General features: G+C 39.7%; 1 long non-coding RNA gene across 1 annotated transcript; it reads left to right on the forward strand.

Moving 5' to 3' along the window:
• Positions 1–7,949: 7,949 nt before the first annotated feature.
• LOC137865782 (uncharacterized) lies at positions 7,950–10,412 on the forward strand. Its single transcript, XR_011102075.1, has 2 exons — positions 7,950–9,967; positions 10,212–10,412. It is a non-coding gene; the product is annotated as an uncharacterized lncRNA (long non-coding RNA).
• Positions 10,413–19,111: the final 8,699 nt, after the last annotated feature.

Below are 19,111 nucleotides of genomic sequence, written 5' to 3' on the forward strand. Positions count from 1 at the left end.
TGTAGAATTAAATATTATTATTAAAATCAAGTGAAAGGTTGACTATTGGTGTTAAGCAAGAGAAGTGGACCAGGTGGTCCAGCAACAAAAGGAGCTTCAGCAGTCAAGGTATTTTCCGATCTTCTGAGCCTTCAAGTGCACAGGTTATACTTGAAGGATATAAAGGTCTTCAACTTCTGTGAAGAGTTGCAGAAACACAGAACACAAAAGAAACCTAATTTTCTAGTCATCGAGCAGTCTCTTCAGAGGCTCTTATCCCCTGGTGTGTTTATCTAAGGGGAATTTGGGTGTTAGTTCTTCGTTTTTTTTTTTCTCCCTTCCTGTTTCCCCCCACCTTTTTTTCTTTTTTTCTTTTTTTCTTTTTTTCTTTTTTTCTTTTTTCCTTTTTTTTCTTTTCCTTTTTCTTATCAGTAGTAGGTGCCTGCACTTCTTGAGAGGCTGATAGGTCAACCCATCCCGTTTCAGCTGTCACACACATTGAGCACATGTAGGATAACAGCAGAGAGTAAGCAAATGCTTGTTGGTACAATAGGACTTCTGTATTTCTATCACAGGAGATACCTTTTAGAGTAGAGAGCAGGTAACTGAATATTTTTTGAGGCTCCATTCTATTTTGTGGAGAAATTATATGATGCACAGGAACTTTACATTTCTTATCACCCTTTCAGCATGTCCAGGTAACATCTTAAAGTAATAACATTTGTGAAGTAAATACGAGATTTTTTGAAAGACAAGCAGTGGATTGAGAGACTTACAGTTTGTTTCTCTTGTGATGAGGTGCTTCCCCAGCAAGTTTGGAGCTAAGTCTTTGCATAGTGGTCAGGGAAGAAGACAGTATTTGAAACATCACGTACGTTTGTTTGTACGTAACTTGTTGATACTGCATATGAAAACCTTGCTTGAAGACTTACTGGTATGAATAGGCACACTTGTCTGATATATTTACTCAGTATTTATCCATTGCTTTTGAAATAGTGAAATGTATAGAATGGGTGGGGTGTGAAGGGAGTTTCTTGTGTTCACTTAAAGCAAAAAAAACCACACCAACACCCAAATCTAGTCTGTTGTAACAAGGCAGTATTTCCCATTTAAGGTGAACTTTACAGATACCAGCTTTATATGCTGTATTTCCTTCAGTTTCATACACTGAAAAACACATGCTAAACTTTCTTGCAGTTGCACTAACACTACCTCTGTACTTGAGTTTGGAAGCTTATGGTGAAAAAGTGGTCAATGTAGTGCTGGATTATAATAGCATTAATACATCAGATGGTGATACAATTATTTTTGTATTTTTTAATGTTTGAAAGAACCAGTTAGAAACTCATATGCAACAGTAAGTTTCTTAAACTACATCTGATAATTTTTTTTCTTTTTTTTTGTAACAGTGCAGATTTTCTTCTGTTAAATTTAATATGCTTATAATTGATGTCTTGCTGTGTCAATATATGAATTGTATGTTAAGCTTTGTATTTAATGCTTTAATGTGTTTTATAAAATCCTTTTATGGAATGTTATACCATGTCACCCATAATGCAATAGAAGGTTAATGCTTGATGCCTGTGTGGACTGTTGACCTTTTTGTTCTGCTAATGATCACCCTTGGAGCATTTTCTTCCACTTCGTGGGCTATCTTCCATGTGTGATACTTACTCAGGACATAACCTCTGGAACATCGGTGTTTGTCAAATGCAAAGGATACTTCTTAAGATGTTACATTGGACTTCAAAATCCAACACATGTGACATTTGCTAAATCTTTTCTCCGCCTTGTTGTGGAAATTTGTCAGTTAAATGTGTAAGGGACCCTAAAGAATTAGAGAGACTTTGTGGAAACAAATCCCATGTACAGTATCTTTCTCATGGCTCACTCTTTTTGAGAAGGTTTATGGGCTTTATGGCTGGTGTGAGACATACGACCCACTCCTGTTCTCTCTATGGAATTGTAGGTGCTCGGACAGGTAACCTCTGTTGCTACTGTCTTTTTTAATTTTTAATTTTTTCACTGTTCTAGGACTTGTTTTAAACTGAACACTGCAGGATTTATAACCAGGTGTTTTGCTGGCTTTTCTTTTTTTTTTTTTCTTTACGTCTTAATCTTTGAGGGAGACTTTCGGAGCATTCTGATGGGGGATCTTGCTGTTGGAAGTCTCCAAGCCTCTCATGTTTCCACTTTGAGTTGAAAAGTTTTTGTTTTGTTTATTTGTTTAAACTGATGACAGAAATTTGATGCACGAATTTTGGGTGGGTTTTGTTGTTGCTCTATTCTGTATAACTTATTTGACTTATTCCCTCCCCCCCCCTTTTTTTTTTTTAACAGAAATGTGTTCTAACAGTTCGCACTTTCTTACTGTTCTTTGCAAAACTTTTCAGGAGCCAAAAAAGTCAAACAATCCAGAGAAAACCTTCCCTTCTCCCCTTTCTGATGGCAAGAGTGAGAACTTATGAAAAGTCCTTGAGAATGTTTCTTCCTAAACTTTTCCCCCCAGTAATGCAAGCGGGTAGAATGGTAAACGCAGCAGTTTGGTGACATCTAAAACCGACCTGTTGTCAGGTAAATTGACTCTTTTCTGCTCTTATGTAACCTTCGTAAATTTGCTAACTTGTTTGCCTTCCTTTCTTCCTGTTTCCCAGTTGGTCCATTTTGGTGAAAATTTCTGAATGATTTATTTATCAGTGATATTTAGATCCTACTCTTCTTTATATCCCCTCTTTATACATGCTGACCTTTAAGAAATCTGTTATTGTCCTTTTCTTTACTCAGATGAGACAAAAATTAGGGCAGGTTAAAAGTCATCTCATGTTAGATATATGAGAGAGTTTTGTAATACATTAATTGTACCTTGTTATCGCTTTTAGGTAGTTTGCTTTTAAGTGTAGTATTTTAGCTTAGGTTCTTGAAAGACATAATGCTTTCCAGTTGCAAAGTGAGCATAACATTTAACTGCATCAGTTGGGAGCTGAGAGGTATATAAAAACGAGTACTAAGGAAATTAAATTAAATTAACTAAAATTCAGTAGAGCTGGATCCTGTGAAGAGGACAGATGGGAGAATGTGTGTTCCAGAGGAAAATAAAAACAAAACAACAAGTTGTGGGTCTGATTATTTGTTAGCAAAGGATGGGGGATGCAATTTATGTTGCCCTCACTAATAGATCTAAATACCTGTAAATGTTATCCTTCTCTGTAAACTCTCTCCTTCAGTCTCAAACCACTTCAAAGTTGATGAGAACTTCAGGTTTTATATTGTGCGAAGAGGAGAAACTGTATTTTATGTACAGTGGTAAATATCAGACAATCGGAATACTATTCAAAGTAGAAGAATGCTAACCTTCAGACGGGCTTCCAAGTTTCCTGATGCCGTATTTTATTTCTCATGACATCTGTAAAGAATTAGCATTTGTTTCAATCTTTTCTTCTGCGCACTTTAAATAACTCCTCTATATTATCATTAAATACTGTACTTTTCTCAGTTTATGTTTTCCTGGGACGCAGCAAATTTGTCAGCGCTACCCAAAATTGCAGCTTCAGATTACAGTAGGAGGGAATCATTTTGGAGCCAAATTTTTCTCTCAGCTATGCTGAGATAAACCTGGAATCTCTATGTGATATCCAATTTCACTAGTATAATTGAGTGTATAATTTGTTTCTTTAATTTTACTTTTAAGATAATTTTACAGACATGTTATACTTATGTTTCTAATGCTTTTGCCTTTCAGACACACCCGCTTCTTGCGTCTCAGCACTGGGCAGGCCTATTCCTTTATTTGTGTAAAATTTTTGTACATCAGCTGCTATAGAACATGGGTGTAACACTTCTCAGGCATGTGGTTGGGTGTCTTTCTGGGGGATAGCTCAGTGGGTTCATAGTAATGTCTAAAAAAGAATTTATTTTCCACAAATTTGTTGAACAAATTCACGTTGTCTCATGGTTTAATATCTCCAATCTTACTTCTGAAGTAATACTTGAAGATTTTCTTGAAAGAAGGACAGTACTAGTTCTGTGTAGTGTCTGCAACAGATCTTTTGGGGGGAGAGTTAATCAAAATTTACTGCATTCTGCAGAAGTCAATCTTTAATATTACTTGAAAGATGTTTTTACAGATTATGCTCCTGCCTGCTTATGGAATAGCTTTCAAAGCCTTATTGGTTGTTCCTTGTTCATGTTGATTGCTCCCAGTGCTTTGCCTGGTGTATAGGGAAACATTGTAGAACTTGAATAAAACCATGACATCTTAGACAAAGGATGGTGATTATGTAAGTGCTGAACAAGAACTTCTTCTATATGCCCTTCTGCTGCAACAGAATATTAAAACTGGTAGGTGGCAGCAGCAGCAGCAGAAGAAACTCATGTGACTGTGACCTGAGAAACCTACAGTACTGGGAGAGATGGATTGCAAAATGTTAACTGGAGTAATGGGGACGGAAGAGAGAGGCAGAGTCCCTGAACTGTCCTTTTGAATGGTGAGTTGAATTTACTGAATTCTAACCATCACAAGACTAGCTATATTGCAGTAGACACATGGTTCTATCTGATTTATTGTTTGGTTACCTGATGTCCTAATTCTGGCCTTTCAGTCAACGTTCCATTTTCCTCTCTGCTTCTGTAAGGTACAGTATATGCCCTAAAAATTTAAACTTCACTAAAATTGCCACATCTTAAGAATATGGAAAACTAGGGCTGGAAGGAATTAATCTAGTTCATTCATCTATCTGCCCCACAAGAAGACCAGTCCAAGTGATGCTGTCCATGACATGTTAGTTTTAACATATTAAAAAAAAAAAAAAAGAGAAGTAATAAATGAAGAACATTCTGCAGTTTTTATCTACAGATTTTTATTGTTATGAAGGGAGGAAATGACCACTGCCAGACAATGGTCAGTGTTACAGACTAAAAACTTGTCTAATTTTTGCTACTTCATTTTGGCCCATCTGCTACCTGATACTACCTTTTGGGTGGTTCTTTTATGTACTTCTTTTATGTACTTTTATGTACTATCTCTTCTTGAAATGTTTTTTAGTTCATCACAATTGTACTTGGTGGTAACTGACATTGCATGTGTGTAAAAATATATCTAACATTTCTTATCAGATCTTTTTTCCTCTGCATCTAAAGCCTGCCCCCCCTTTGAGCATGAAGATCTTTTACTGTTGCCCACATTCATTGTTTTTGTCCAAGGGGTAGAGTTTATAGCTGCACATAGTAAGCAGCCAGTTTCATGTTCTAATGACACCTTAGGAAATCGGAATTCTCATGTAGTACATAGTGGTCATTTGAGATTTAGGGACAACAGCAGGGCTCCACCTTAAACAAATAAATTGGTTTGACACTAAGTCTAAATTGTATCCTTGAACCATTCTAATTTTGATTAGTAGGGCACAATGGTGCACATTTGTTCAGATAGAACTAGATGTATTTTTTCAAAATTCTGGTGTAAGGTTTCCTATGTGCAAAAAGACTCTTTGAGGCTTTCCCTTCCATTTCTGAATCCTGGCCTCTTTTTGTTTAATTTAATAATTTTGGTAAATCCAAACTGGTAAGTAAAGAAGATAAATTGCTTTTCAGGTGGGTGTACCAGTCATTAGCCCATCACAACATAAATAATATCTTATTAATTGAGATGTTTAAATGTCTTTACATTTCACATGTAAGAAATAATGTCTCTACATAATAATAAAATATTTATATGTGATGTTAGGTAACAGGTTGATTACAGGTACAAAAATGAAAGTGCAAAATGCCGTCAGACACACAAATATTGTCAGTTTGAAATTTGGAGATATTAAGAGCTCTAAACCAGAAAAAGCCAAAAAGCAGATATATTTTCCTCTTCTGTGAATCTCATATAAATATTAGTTATTGTGTAATAATACTTATAGAGCACCACTTAAATTAAATGATAGATGCCTTAGAAACACCATGATAGTAAAGGACGGTATGCTTTATCGAGATTTCATATATCTCAAGATAGAAAAAATACTCAAAAGACCAAATGTTAAATTGTGTATGGAAGTGGGAGACAGTGGGAAATGTAAAATCTAGTGTTTCTGATGTAATGACTAACAGTGAGTAGTTTTAACTACCTCTTCAGTTATCTGGACTTCTGTGCCTCACACATTTTTGATTGCATGTCCCTATCCCATATTTTTTGTGTGTCTGTGTGTATCCTGTAAAACATTTTGATCATGCACCCCAGTATATGTATATTAATTTATTTATACAGTATGCACATGTACTACTGTACTATTACGTACGTTATTAAACATACACAGAAATAAAAGAAAGGATGAGGTAAAGATGAAACAAATTCTATTCTAAAAAGTATTTCATTTTATTTATTAATGGTACCAAAAATAGTTTCTTTTTGCACCCTAATGGACTGTTTTGTACACGCCACTTTGGAGACCACTGATCTAGACATCATAAAGAATTATTGTTGCACAAGTATTAGTATGTTTCATCACAACAAGACCTCCATTCTAACTATATCTCCTACCAGACATTAAAATGCTGACATCCAGAAAGATGACTTCTGTTTCAGAAAAGAAAAGAAAAGAAAAGAAAAGAAAAGAAAAGAAAAGAAAAGAAAAGAAAAGAAAAGAAAAGAAAAGAAAAGAAAATGGGAGAGAAGAGCCAGGTTATGGAGGTACTGAAGAACAGTCTAGCATGTGGGGAAGTTTGAATCTGGATCAGTTGAATGTGGAACGGTTATCAAGCATTAGTTGATAAATCACAAATTCTATTTCCTGTAGTTATCTGGGATGATCATGCTAAAATTGGAAAGAATACTTAAACATGGGAACTAAGCTGGATCTGAGTTTTTGATATTCAGGCTACCAAAGAGTTTCCAGTGCACATCAGGTACCACCTAGGACTACAGACAACTGATGTGCTTTACTTAGCAGCTTCTCAGTTCTCATAGAGCTTATAGAGGTAATATGTGGACCACAGGCTTTAAATCCCAGAACTGAGTTACTGCAGAGTGAAAGGGAGATCAAATGCACAACGTGAAAAATATTTTGGACAGAGATTTGAAAAGAGTTATTGAGTATAACAATGAGCAAAGTCTATGCAGCTGATGAAGCCCCATAGAGAAAGTTTTTACATCCAGTCAGACAGCAGAGATGTGAAAGGGAGAAAGTATCTTCTGGTAGTAGAGGCAAAGGAGTCTAAGTATATATCAGTCTGTCATCAGAGATGGAGAGAAGGCAGTAAAACAGCTTTTGCTGATCTTGAGCATTCCCAGATTTTTGTTGTAGGGAGGAATGTCACCAGACTTTCTGTACATAATATACAATAGGCATGCTAGCCTTTGGGGACTGGATACCAAGGAAGAGAGCTGAATGCTGATTATAGAGCTGTTGATATGGAAACTAGCTGTAGTACTTGCCTACTAGAATGGATGGTCATGTGGATTAAAAATGCTACTGTGCTGAGACTAGATGACAGTAATTTTTGGAAGGAAGAGTTGGTCATCTGTCTCCAAACCTCTGAGCTTTTTCTTCTCAGCAGTGTTTGGAAGCCATTTTAGGTAAAGCTTAGAGGCATAGAAATGTATATAAGCCTTTTTAGCAGGAGCCACCATTTTAGGTGATTCAGTCAGCTGTTAAGGAAAGATTTTTTGGGTGTAAGACAAGTACGGATTTAGAGTTTTCTTGTAGATCCTCCACATTTTTACATGTGACTGTTGATACAAAGTGTTTTTTTTTTCTTTTTTTTCTACTAGATATGACATAGTAAAGCAACCGATACTGTTCTCTGCAACCCTGATCTGGTATGGATATGAAGAATGGAAAAATAATACTTTCCATTCTTATTCTGTGGGTTGGGAAGGGTAGGTGTATATGTGAAGGGAAGAAAGGACAAGTTCCTCACTCAGGAGGAGAAGCAGGGTATGAGTTAGGCTGATAGAAAAGTTGACATTTACAGTGAATTTAAGAAAAGTTGACATTTACAGTGAATTTAAGGAAGACCATTTTGAGGTTGTTTCTGCATTTTCATATTTTGTTGCATTTAGAAACAGTGCAAGTGTTAATACAATGTACAGAGTCTGGATAGTAGTGGATCAGCATATTAAGTTCTGCCTAGTTTGTGGGTGAGAAAGGGCTCATAAAAGATTTATGTGAATTTCTGTTTCTACTAAGTCTACTTATTTACTTGGAGGCAATTGGTAGATGCAGTTACATATAACACCGTCTCAGCAACAGATTTTGGTTTTGGTTTGGAAGGAAATGTGTTTAAGGAGTTATATATGTCATTTGGTTGTTCATTCCTGTAGGAATCAGAATTGATAAGCAGTCAAAATACCTACCTACAGGATAGTGATATCCAAAGCCCAGTCTCAGTTGGGCACCCATCGATGTTGCTAGGGAGAAGGCTTTTTGGTATATCTATTAATAAGAGGAGGTAAAGAAACATGTGAGAAAGGACTTTGAAAGTGTTGCATACATTGAATTACATCTTTTGTTGCATTCAGAACTCTCTGATGTACTTCTGTACATGTATGTACCTTATTTAAAAGAGTATTTGCTGCTAAAATGTCTCTGGTTCTTGAGGCTGAGGACAGTTGAACAGGGGAAATAGGTTTGGAGAGCTCTCTAACTGAGAAATGTCAGCTGTGCTAATCTGGACCATGACTAAGTGAGTACAGAGTTCGAGCCTAACATTAATTTTGCAGGTCTTTATATTGTTAAAGTAGTAGCAAAATTCTTTGTCAAACAGTATATTGAATATTTGGTACCAGAAAGTGTAGTTGTGTTTTCCCACCATACTATATTACATTAATCTGTGGCTTAACCTAAGACATACACAAAATAAGGAGTGAATTTTTGTTTTAGACAAATTGCAATATAATTTCAAATATACTTCAACGCAGGAATGGAATAGGAATGAAGTTTTATTACAGGTTACTGGAATTTTTTGGAGTAAAATATTTTAATCAGAAAACACTATTAGATTGATATTTTGGGGGGAATATGTGCTATTTCCAGAATTTTATGGGATGATCTCTCATGTACAAAATGGCACATGTTAAAGTGGGAGGAAAAAACAGTAACCCAGTTGTTGCTACCTCTTTGGCCTGTCACACATTTTTGCTAAGCATATTTCCTGTTTATGCTAGAAGCAATGGCACTACTAAGCTTCCTTGATACTTAGTTTATCAGTGTCATAAAGAACTTACATCTTAGGGAGGAAGGATCTGGACAGGTGAATACAATAAACAGTATTACATGGACAAAACAGGAAGGTGTCCTGAAGCACAGAAAGAAGATTGAGCAGAAGCTGTATACACAGGTATCCATTCAATTCAGTTTTATCAATGTAGTGGAAGGCCAGGAGTCAAGATGACTGCTTCAGTTATACGATGGTGAGGAATGGGAATGTTGTATTGACTGTTGGTACAGCTGTAAATATATCCCAGACATTTCATATCTGGTGTTTACAAGAAGTGTGGTTTACCCAAGGAGGTGTGTATACTTTGTCTTCCTCACTACTACTACTATGCAAAGTACTGTCTGCTAATATTATTCCCTGGATCCTGTCTGTCCATCAGCATTGTGTATTAAGCACAAAAATTGTATAGTATTTTATGAGTTTCAGGAGGACACTTTAGAAGCTGGTGTTTATATTTTCCCATCCATCTTACAAGCACAAGGGCAAAAGAAACAACAGAAATATTAGTTACTTGCCCCACCTATCCTTACAGCAGTGTGTGGGAGGAGTAGCACAAATTTGTTGTGATGTAGGAATTCATGTGCATGCCTAAATGGAAATGTTTGTTTACCAAATGGCAAATATGAAAGTCTTATCTCATGAGATACTAGGCAGAAATAAGTTGCAGTTTGACTTTGCTGAACTTAATATACAATTTTTCCTCCACATGAAATATTTCCACAGGAATGTAATGCTTGTGAAAAGCTGATGGATCAGCAGTTGCAGAGACTGAACTCCTCTACCTGCAGGAAAGGTAACAGGAACTAGATTTCACCTTTAGAATGCCGTACCTCACTCCTTGAACTGGAAGGGCCTTTTCCTAGGTCAGAAGAGGAGTTTGATAACCCATGGCTCCACCCTTGGTGCACCTGTAATGCAGATATCAAGGAAATGAGATAGATGCCAGTTAGCGAAATCGTTTTTATGATGTCTGATTGAATTTTTGATGAACAGTTTTTTGGGAAAAGCCTAACTCTTTGAATGATTTTTTTCTCTAGGTTTTTCTGCATCAGCAGGGTGCGTGCTTTCCTTCCTATCAGGACACTTATCTCTTGGTAATGCCCCCTTCACAGTAAAGGGAAGAAGGGACAGACCAAAAGTAAAGTGGAATGGGGAAATGTCCAGACATGGGGTTAGCAGTCATAATGACCACTGTCTTACAAACACAGAGAACTGAATAAAAGAGTTAATACTTCTAATTCATGAGAGTGTGTGGTTTTTCTTTATGTCTTCTTTACCAACTACCCTTTCTTCAAGTGCTGGTTAACTTCAGAAATCTGTTGATCTTGCAGCTTTGACATAGACATTAATGACAGAGACAGGGGGATCAAGTGCACCCTCGGCAAGTTCACAGATGACACCAAGCTGAGTGGTGCAGTCAGTACAACAGGAGGAAGGGATGCCATCCAAAGGGGCCTGGACAAGCTTGAGAAGGGGGTCCATATGAACCTAATGAGGTTCAAAAAGTGCAAGGTGCTGCACCTGGGTCTGGGCAATCCCAGACGTGAGCACAGATTGGGGGACCCAGAGTGGGTCCACAGGAGTACCCTGAAGAAGATCAGAGGGCTGGACCACCTCTCCTGTGAAGAAAGGCTGAGGAAGCTGGAGCTGTTCAGCCTGAAGAAGAGAAGGCTCTGGGGTGACCGCATTGCAGCTTTTCAGTACCTAAAGGGTGCTTATGAAAAAGATGGAGAGCAACCTTTTTCTTGGGCAGATAATGGTAGGACAAGAGGGAAAGGTCTTAAACTGAAAGAGGGGAGATTTAGATTACAGGTTAGGAAGAAATTCTTCACTCAGAGGGTGGTGATGCACTGGAACACTGGGGTGCCCAGAGAAGCTGTGGATGCCCCATCCCTGGAGGTGTTCATGACCAGATTGGATGAGGCTCTGAGCAACCTGATGTGGTGGGTGGCATCACTGCCCATGGAAGGGGGGGTTTGAATTGGATGATCTTTTGGCTCTTCCAAGACAAACCATTCTGTGATTTTATGGCTCTATGATTTGATACAGCTAAGCCAGAAAAGTAAAACACATTGGATGTTCTCCATCATACTAGGCTGTGTTTTTTGTTTGTTTGTTTCCCCCAGCAATTTAATTCCCAAGCATTCTAAAATGCTTTGGAAACCCAATGTCAGGCCTTGGTTTTATCAGTCATGTTATCGGTTCACCTAAGCCCCTGAGAGTACAAGTCTTGTGGGTTTTCAAAGCAAAATTATGCTATCTTGATAGCATTTGTGACTGCTGGAGAGAAAGAACTGCACCTCTGTCAACCAATCAGAGATTCTTTATTAAGATAAGGTGTGTTTGAATCTGGGGCTTTGGCAGTTATGCACGTGGATACGTGAATTCTTACTATGTATTTTGCCTAACAAGAGCTAAGGTTATATAGATCGTGCATGTATCTCTTTAAATTTCTTGTTAGTGAAACATTGTGAAGACTTAAACCAGTGCTAGTTGTGTGAATAGTTTTGTAAATATCTCTTGTTCTCAACAAGGTAGAATGTTAAGTTAATGAAGATGTCTACTTTCAAGTCAATGTCTCAGCAATAGCCAGCAAACTTTAATACTGAAAAGATCAATAGGTCTCTGGCTCTTGCACTCATTTAGCAATATGGGGAGAGGTGATGATCTCCTGGCAGCCTTCATGTACCTCACTTAAAGGCTCTTGCTAAAGAGCTATGGTCAAGAATGTGTCAGTAACATGTCGAGTTTTATTCCTCTTTGTATTTCCTTTGTATCCTTTGGATATAAATACTGGGTATCAATAATTATATAGTACTTGGATATTCATAATAAAATATTTGAATATTACTATTTGACTCAAACGGTACAGTGGAAACAGCATGAGAATATGCCTATGGTGTTATTACTGACCTGTGCTGTGACAGGAAAGCCGGGTATAAATGGTTCCTTTTGCATTTCTTGCATTTCCTCTTAACTGGAGTTGTGGTTTTGTGCTGGCTACAGAAATGGAGCCCTTGTAAAACTTGGGTCTGCTTACTGTAATGAGGTCTTGGGGTGGAGCGCGTTTGTATCAGGGCCATACAGGGAGAGAGGCTGTAACTATGTTTATAATAAGCTCTGGAAAACCTCTGTAACTTGGCTGGCCTGCATTCCCAGTGGTGCATGAGCTAAGCAGACAGCTGTGTTTTGATCACTGTCTTTTGTTTTTCTGGGTCGTTTTCCTTATCTTTTGCTCTGTCACCTTGATTGCTTCTCCAACCCACTCTTTACCTCTCTGAACAGCTTGGTTTATGACTATATATGTACTTCAGGTTATCCCAGGCTCTAGGTATCAGATTGGAATTACGCATCGAATCATCTTCTCTGCCACTTTCTCATCCCACGCTGTCATCATTTCAATATTTTTCCAGATATGCTACGTTAGATGACTTCCTCTGTTGGGATGGTAATGTTGAGAAGGAGAAGCATGCAATACAATGTCAAAGTTGCCTCAAAAGCCTCAGAGGTGTAATACATGGTGGAGCGGCTGCCATTCTGTACTTACTCTTCTATAACCCCACAAGTATAGCCTGCTGGTGCACAGGCTAGTAAGCAAAAGACAAGCTAATAATCATGGAAGCACAGAATGGTTTGGGTTGGAAGGGACCTTAAAGCCCAGCCAGTTCCAACCCCCCTGCCATGGGCAGGGACACCTCCCCCCAGACCAGGCTGCCCAAAGCCCCATCCAGCCTGGCCTTGAACACCTCCAGGGAAGGGTCTCTGGGCAAGCACTTCCAATGTCTAAATACCCTGATAGTGAATAATTTATTTCATATATCTGATCTAAATATACCGTTTTTCAGTTAATTTTTTTATTCCTTGTCCTATCACTATGCCCTCTGATAAAGAGTCCCTCCCCAGCTCTCCTGCAGGCCCCCTTTAGGTACTGGGAGGCCACTGTAAGGTCTCCCCAGAGCCTTCTCTTCTGCAGGCTGAACAACCTCAACGCCCTCAGCCTGTCTTCGCAGGAGAGGTGCTCCAACCCCTTGATCATCCTTGTGGCCCTCCTCTTCACTCATTCTAATTCTTCCATACCCTTTTTGTGCTGGGGGCCCCAGAGCCGAATGCAGTACTCCAGGTGGGGTCTCAGGAGAGCAGAGGGGAAGAATCCCTTCCCTTGACCTGCTGGCCATGCTTCTTTTGATGCAGCTCAGGATACAGTTGGCTTTCTGGGCTGCAAGCACACGCTGCTGGATCATGTAGAGCTTTTCATCAACCAACACCCCCAGGTCCTCATCATGGCTGCTCTCAATCCATTCTCTGCCCAGCCTGTATTTGTGCTGAGGATTGTCCTGGCCCAGATGCAGGACCTTGCACTGTTTATTGGCTTATGCACTTTATCTTAGATGCTGGCATGCTTCATTGCTTAGGATAAACAGTACTTCTTCCTGCCAGTTGGTGAGATCAATGGTTACTGCTGCGCTCTTTCTTGCTTTTCAAATGTGTGTGTTTGAGGTACAGGCAAGTTCTTTGCCTTCTGCATTTGTTTGTCCCGGTCTGTTGTGGATCTGCTGCCCCAGTTTATGGAATTGAGATGAGTAGTAGTGGGCTCCAAAAGCATCTGAAACCCATTAGAAAGAGTTTCTGTCAGAGACAGAGTTACAACTGCTACATTTTTTTTTCCTCAAGCTTTTTCATTATTATTTTTTTTTTTTTACTCTTTTTGTTTCAGGGCTTCTGAATATTTCTAATGAAGAAAAAAATCCTCCTCATTCTGTCCATCTTTCCCTTCCTAGAGAGAGTGTACAGCAGCTGTTAGAGCTGTCCAAAGTATTATCATTTCTTCCCTACAGTTCTGAAGATCCAGGATAAAGAGACGCAGAAGAATATAGTGGTGTTTTGATTTCAGCTTCCAAGAGAAAAGAATGGGGTGTGACTTTCGAGCATCCCAGATACCCATGTTCTGCTTGTGACACTGGTGGTGACACTGCTTGTCTCTGAAAACGTGGAATTGAGAGAGGAGGAGGAAGAGGCAGAATCACTTCCAGCTGCAGAGGTTATATCTTTGGTGGAGGAAAGAGCTGGTTGCAAAGCTAGGGCTTTCAGAGTAAAGAAGTAACCACCACAGTTCTCTTGTCCTTTCTTTCTAGCCCTGTGGCCAGAGCTGTGTAACAGAGAAGAGTATCTCTTTATTTCTCTCTGTAATATCATACAGCACAACTTTTTGTGGCCCTGTTTGGAGGATAAGACTGAGAGAAGAACGCCTTTACAAAATCATTCAGCCTGAATCTTTTCATGGCTTGGTTTGGTGATCTTTCATCTTAGTCCAATTTTAATAATGGTGCATTTATTTTGAAAACAGCTGAGTCTGTAACCAAGAAATTAAAATGAAAAATAGCAGCCCAGTTATGAGACTTCATTCTGGAACAAGCAAACTCTGAAACAGGAGAAGAGAAGAGGCCCTGTAACTGGAGGGAAGGGAAAAGTATTTTCAGCATCTAAATTTTCAGATTTTCATAGAATCATTGAGGTTGGCAAAGGCCTCTAAGATCATTTAGTCCAACCACCTATTTTGATACATGGGTGTGTGTAACTTCCTGTTACAGCCCCCCCCGGTCCTGAATTCATCAGATGTCGTAGGGAGTCAGTTTGCTTATATGGGAAACATTGAAGGAGTATGGCTTTGGTTAGATGCAGCTGACTGTGCTGGTCTCCTGGAATTTCTTACAGGACTGGCTCTTAATTTTCAAAAATCTGTGTGTCTGTCACAACTTAAAAGGTTGTAAGGGGAGCACTTCTGTTTCAATTTTTTTTTATTTATTTATTTTCTATTCAGTTTTAATGTGCTGTGGTTTATATTCCTTTGTGCAAGACTTTCCTGCATCATCACCGTCACGGAATTCCTGATGGGCTTTACACTAGGAGAAGTAGCTGTGTTTCTTTGGAAATTTAGTTACTTATTTAGAGGACAGTGGCATTGAGTGTGTGGTATTCTAGGCTTTACAAAAAGATGAACCTACTCAAAAGCATACAGTCAAAGCAGAAGACAAGATGGAAGAATGCAGGGAAACCACATGCCAATAATTAAAAGATGGACATCTGTTCTTGAGCAGCTAATGCATTTCCCAGCCTACATACATCATGGGGAAAGGGTGGTGGTGACCTCCCTCACCAGGTTGAATTGTCACAATTTTATTTTTCACTTAGGGAGCTCCCAATGAGCTGCATGCAGCTGAAGATGATAGAAGCAGAAGTGGGGATGCAGTCACAGGAATTTAATACTTAAGATGCTCTGGTGACACACTTTAGATGACCTAAACTCACAAAGGTACATCAGTTCTCTGTGTGCAGTGGCAACAAACTCTTCTGCATAGTGTAGGCAGGAGAGAAGTATGAGTTCATTTGTGATGCTTTGCGGGGAATGATTCAGTGTGCTTAACTTTGTCCACGCCTTCTGACTTCAGAGAGAAAAGAAGGTGCTCATAGCATCTAGGATGAGGCTGTCTCTGACTTTGGACATGTCAAGGGGAAAGAAGAGAATATATTCTTAAGGGATCCAAATCTTGCAAAATTACATCGTTGTAACTATCAAGTTTAATTAAATTTCCATCTCTTTCTCTTATCCCAAATGACTGGTGTTTAATATCACTGCATTGAGTGTCCTCTGGAGTGGGGCATGCTATGCTGCATTATTTTGTTTGTGTAGAGTTGGCAAGCAGGTCACAGTGTGTGTTTTTCCTTTGGTTGTCTGGAGGAGTTCAGCATATTTTAATTATTATTTAATATTTATTTAAATATATATTAAATTATTTTAATATTTATATATTTTAATATTTGTATAAGTGTCCTTTAACAGATGTAACGCTTAGGAGCTAGAACAGTGAGTACGAGAAGTAGGCTGGTTTGGAGGGATTTGAAAGCAGATGCTATGAGCCTGGATAGTGAGAACTTTCAGAGAACTGAAATTCGCACTCCTAGGCAGACCCACTCTTGGAAGACTTTTTAAAGTTCCTACCTGCCTCATTATAATTAGAAGTTCTCCCAGTGTTTTGGATGCATGCTGTCTGAACACACCTCCATAAGAACAGAAATCCTCCCCTTCTAATAAAATCTAGCACTGGCTTTCTGAACATCTACCTGCCTGACATTGTACTTCTATTTTGCATAGAAAGGGTGTCAGTCATCAGTGTTCAGGACAGAGGTGCACTGAACTGGTGCAGGAGAAGTACTCATAGAGCTTGCATATCATGCCTGTTTCTTCTGTTTCTTTTTTCCAGAAATGGTTTTATCAAAAATATGTACTTACTGCTGCAGTGACTAATACTTGAATGACATCTTTCAAGGTGAAAGATGTGAATTCCAACACACAGAAGTCACTTCTAACTATGCTGACTTAGGATCGTATTTTACCAAATGAATTCTAAATCCATTAACTTCACGTAGAGTGGGAAGCACTTAAAAACCTTGAAAAAAATCAAGCTGTAGATGTCATAGTCATATATTAACAAAAGCAATGCAAATCAAAGACCACTTTTATATATTTCTGGTGATGTACATAGTATATACAGGAAACAAGATGATATATCTTACCACATTTCTTTAAGTCTAATTAATCTCTGGGTAAATCAGTCAGTTTTAATGGATGTGTTGGGTAAAAAACAAGGTAAAAACATGTCCAAAGGAGATTTGAGTTTGTTTTCTTGAGGCTGTGTTTCCCTCTGCTGGCATGTAGTTAACACTGCCTTTTTTTTTTTTTCCTTTGCTTTTTTTTTTTTTTCCCCCCTACTCACAACTAAGCTTCTAAAGGTGTTGCTTCCTTGTACTTCGAAGTGAAACAGTTGAACTATCTTCTTCAGTGACCACAGCAACAGAGCTAACCAGTGAAACAGGCTTACTTTCTAAACAACAAAAAAAAAATAAATAAAATACAACAAATAAATACAATTTTGAACTGCCAAGGGAAAACACACAGACATTGGAAATAAATATCAAAATAAAAATATTTCCTCGCAATGTTAAAAAAGAATCATTCCAGTGAGACTATCAACAGAAGTAGAATTGATGTAGTTGATTGTATTCTCCAAATGCCACAAAGTATTAGCAGGAGATTTTCCTGAAGATAGAAGATACAACTAAGGCTACAACTAGGAAAATATGAATTAGACGTGCGAGGAAGTTACTTAGTGTGAGAGCAATGCAGCATTGGAGCAGGTGCCTGAAGATGCTGTGGAATGATCATACCTGGGCCCAGCATGACCTCATCTAGATGTAAAGTTGGCTCTGCAACCTGCTTAAGGCAGTACATTGGGCTAGAATGGCTTGCCTATTTTTTGTGTGTGACATGCATGCTAACTTATTTGGAGAGGATGCAAACTGAAGAGATGAAATGACGAAATTTTGCCTTTGTAAGCTGACAGATTGTGTGTCTGACAGCGTTGTCCAAATGCTTCTTGAACTCTGTCAGGCTCAGTGCTGTGCCCACTTCCCTGGAGAGGCTGCTCCAGTGCCTGACCACCTTCTTGGTGAAGCATCTTTTCCTAACATCCAGCCTGACCCTCCCCTGTTGCAGTTTCATGCCATTCCCTTGGTCCTATCACTGATCACCAGAGAGGAGAGATCAGCGCCTGCCCCTCCACTCCACTTCTTGAGGAGGTTGTAGATCGTGATGAGTTCCCCTCTGTCTCCTCCTCCTCAGGCTGAACAATCCAAGTGACTTCAGCCATTCCTCATACATCTTCTGCTCTAGATCCTTTACCATCTTTGTTGCCCTCCTTTGGACACTCTAACAGTTTTATGTGGCACCCAGAACTGCACACAGTACTCAAGGTGAGACCACACCAATGCAGAGTAGAGTGGGACAATCCTTTCCCTTGACCAGCTAGCATTGCTCTTCTTGATGCACCCCAGGACACAGCTGGCCCTCCTGGCCACCAAGGCACACTGCTGACTCATGGTCAGCTTGCAGTCAACGAAAACCCTGAGATCCCTTTCTTCAGGGCTGCTCTCCAGCATCACTGATGGGCCACAGGATCTTCAAAAGCAGCTTCCTGGGGGACCTTACTAACTAGTTCCCTGAGCATCCTGAAGTCTGCTATCTCTAGATCCAGGATTGAAGTTCTGGTGGCATTTTTCTTCCTATCACCAAAGATTTTAAACTCGACTACTTCATGATTACTATGACCAAGATGTCCACTGATTGCTGCTTCACCCATGAGATCCTCTCTGTTCACAAGAAACAGATGTAGGACGGCACCATTCCTAGCCAGCTCCCTTAACACCTGTACCTAGAAATTACCATCAAGGTGCTTGAGGAATCTCCTGGATCTGTTTGTATCAGCTGTCTGATACTCTCAGTTCACATGTGGCCTGTGCACAGCTCCCACAGCTGTGCTCGCTGCTCCCCTCAGGCACTGGCAGATCACTCAGGTACACCCTGCAGCCCAGGGCCTGGATGGCCGCATGTCTATCTGTGTAGGCGCATTGCTCCCCGTGGCTGGAGAGGCCACGAGGGGACACAGAGAACATGGCTTTCTGCAGGGCAGATACCATGACTGGAGCTCCTTGTGAGTGGGCTAAAATGGCCGCCACAAGCAGCCATGGCAGCACTGTCCCTGCACAGTCCCTGCCCCACTGCAGCCTTCACAGGTCTCGTGGTGGCTGCCACCGCCCCGGGGTGCACCCAAACCCCGCCAGCCGATCTGGTGGGCGCTGCCTCCTGTGAGCCCTTCCCGCATGCCCTGGGGCCCCCTCGCTCAGGCGCCCCTGAGCACTCTTGCCTCAGTGAGTGTTGTAATGGGATCAAGGCACAGGGTGCTCTTTGGTACCGGAGTGTGCTGCTCCTGAGACCAGGGGATGAGCTTTGTAACAGCAGCTTGAATGGCTGGCTGTGACAGACAGTAGAACAGGGAGAAAGACATTAAAATTGTACTGAGTTGGAGTAGGAGTTGAGCTGGTG

This window comes from Anas acuta, chromosome 1 (assembly GCF_963932015.1).
Source record: "Anas acuta chromosome 1, bAnaAcu1.1, whole genome shotgun sequence".
In the NCBI taxonomy this organism is placed as follows: Eukaryota; Metazoa; Chordata; class Aves; order Anseriformes; family Anatidae; genus Anas; species Anas acuta.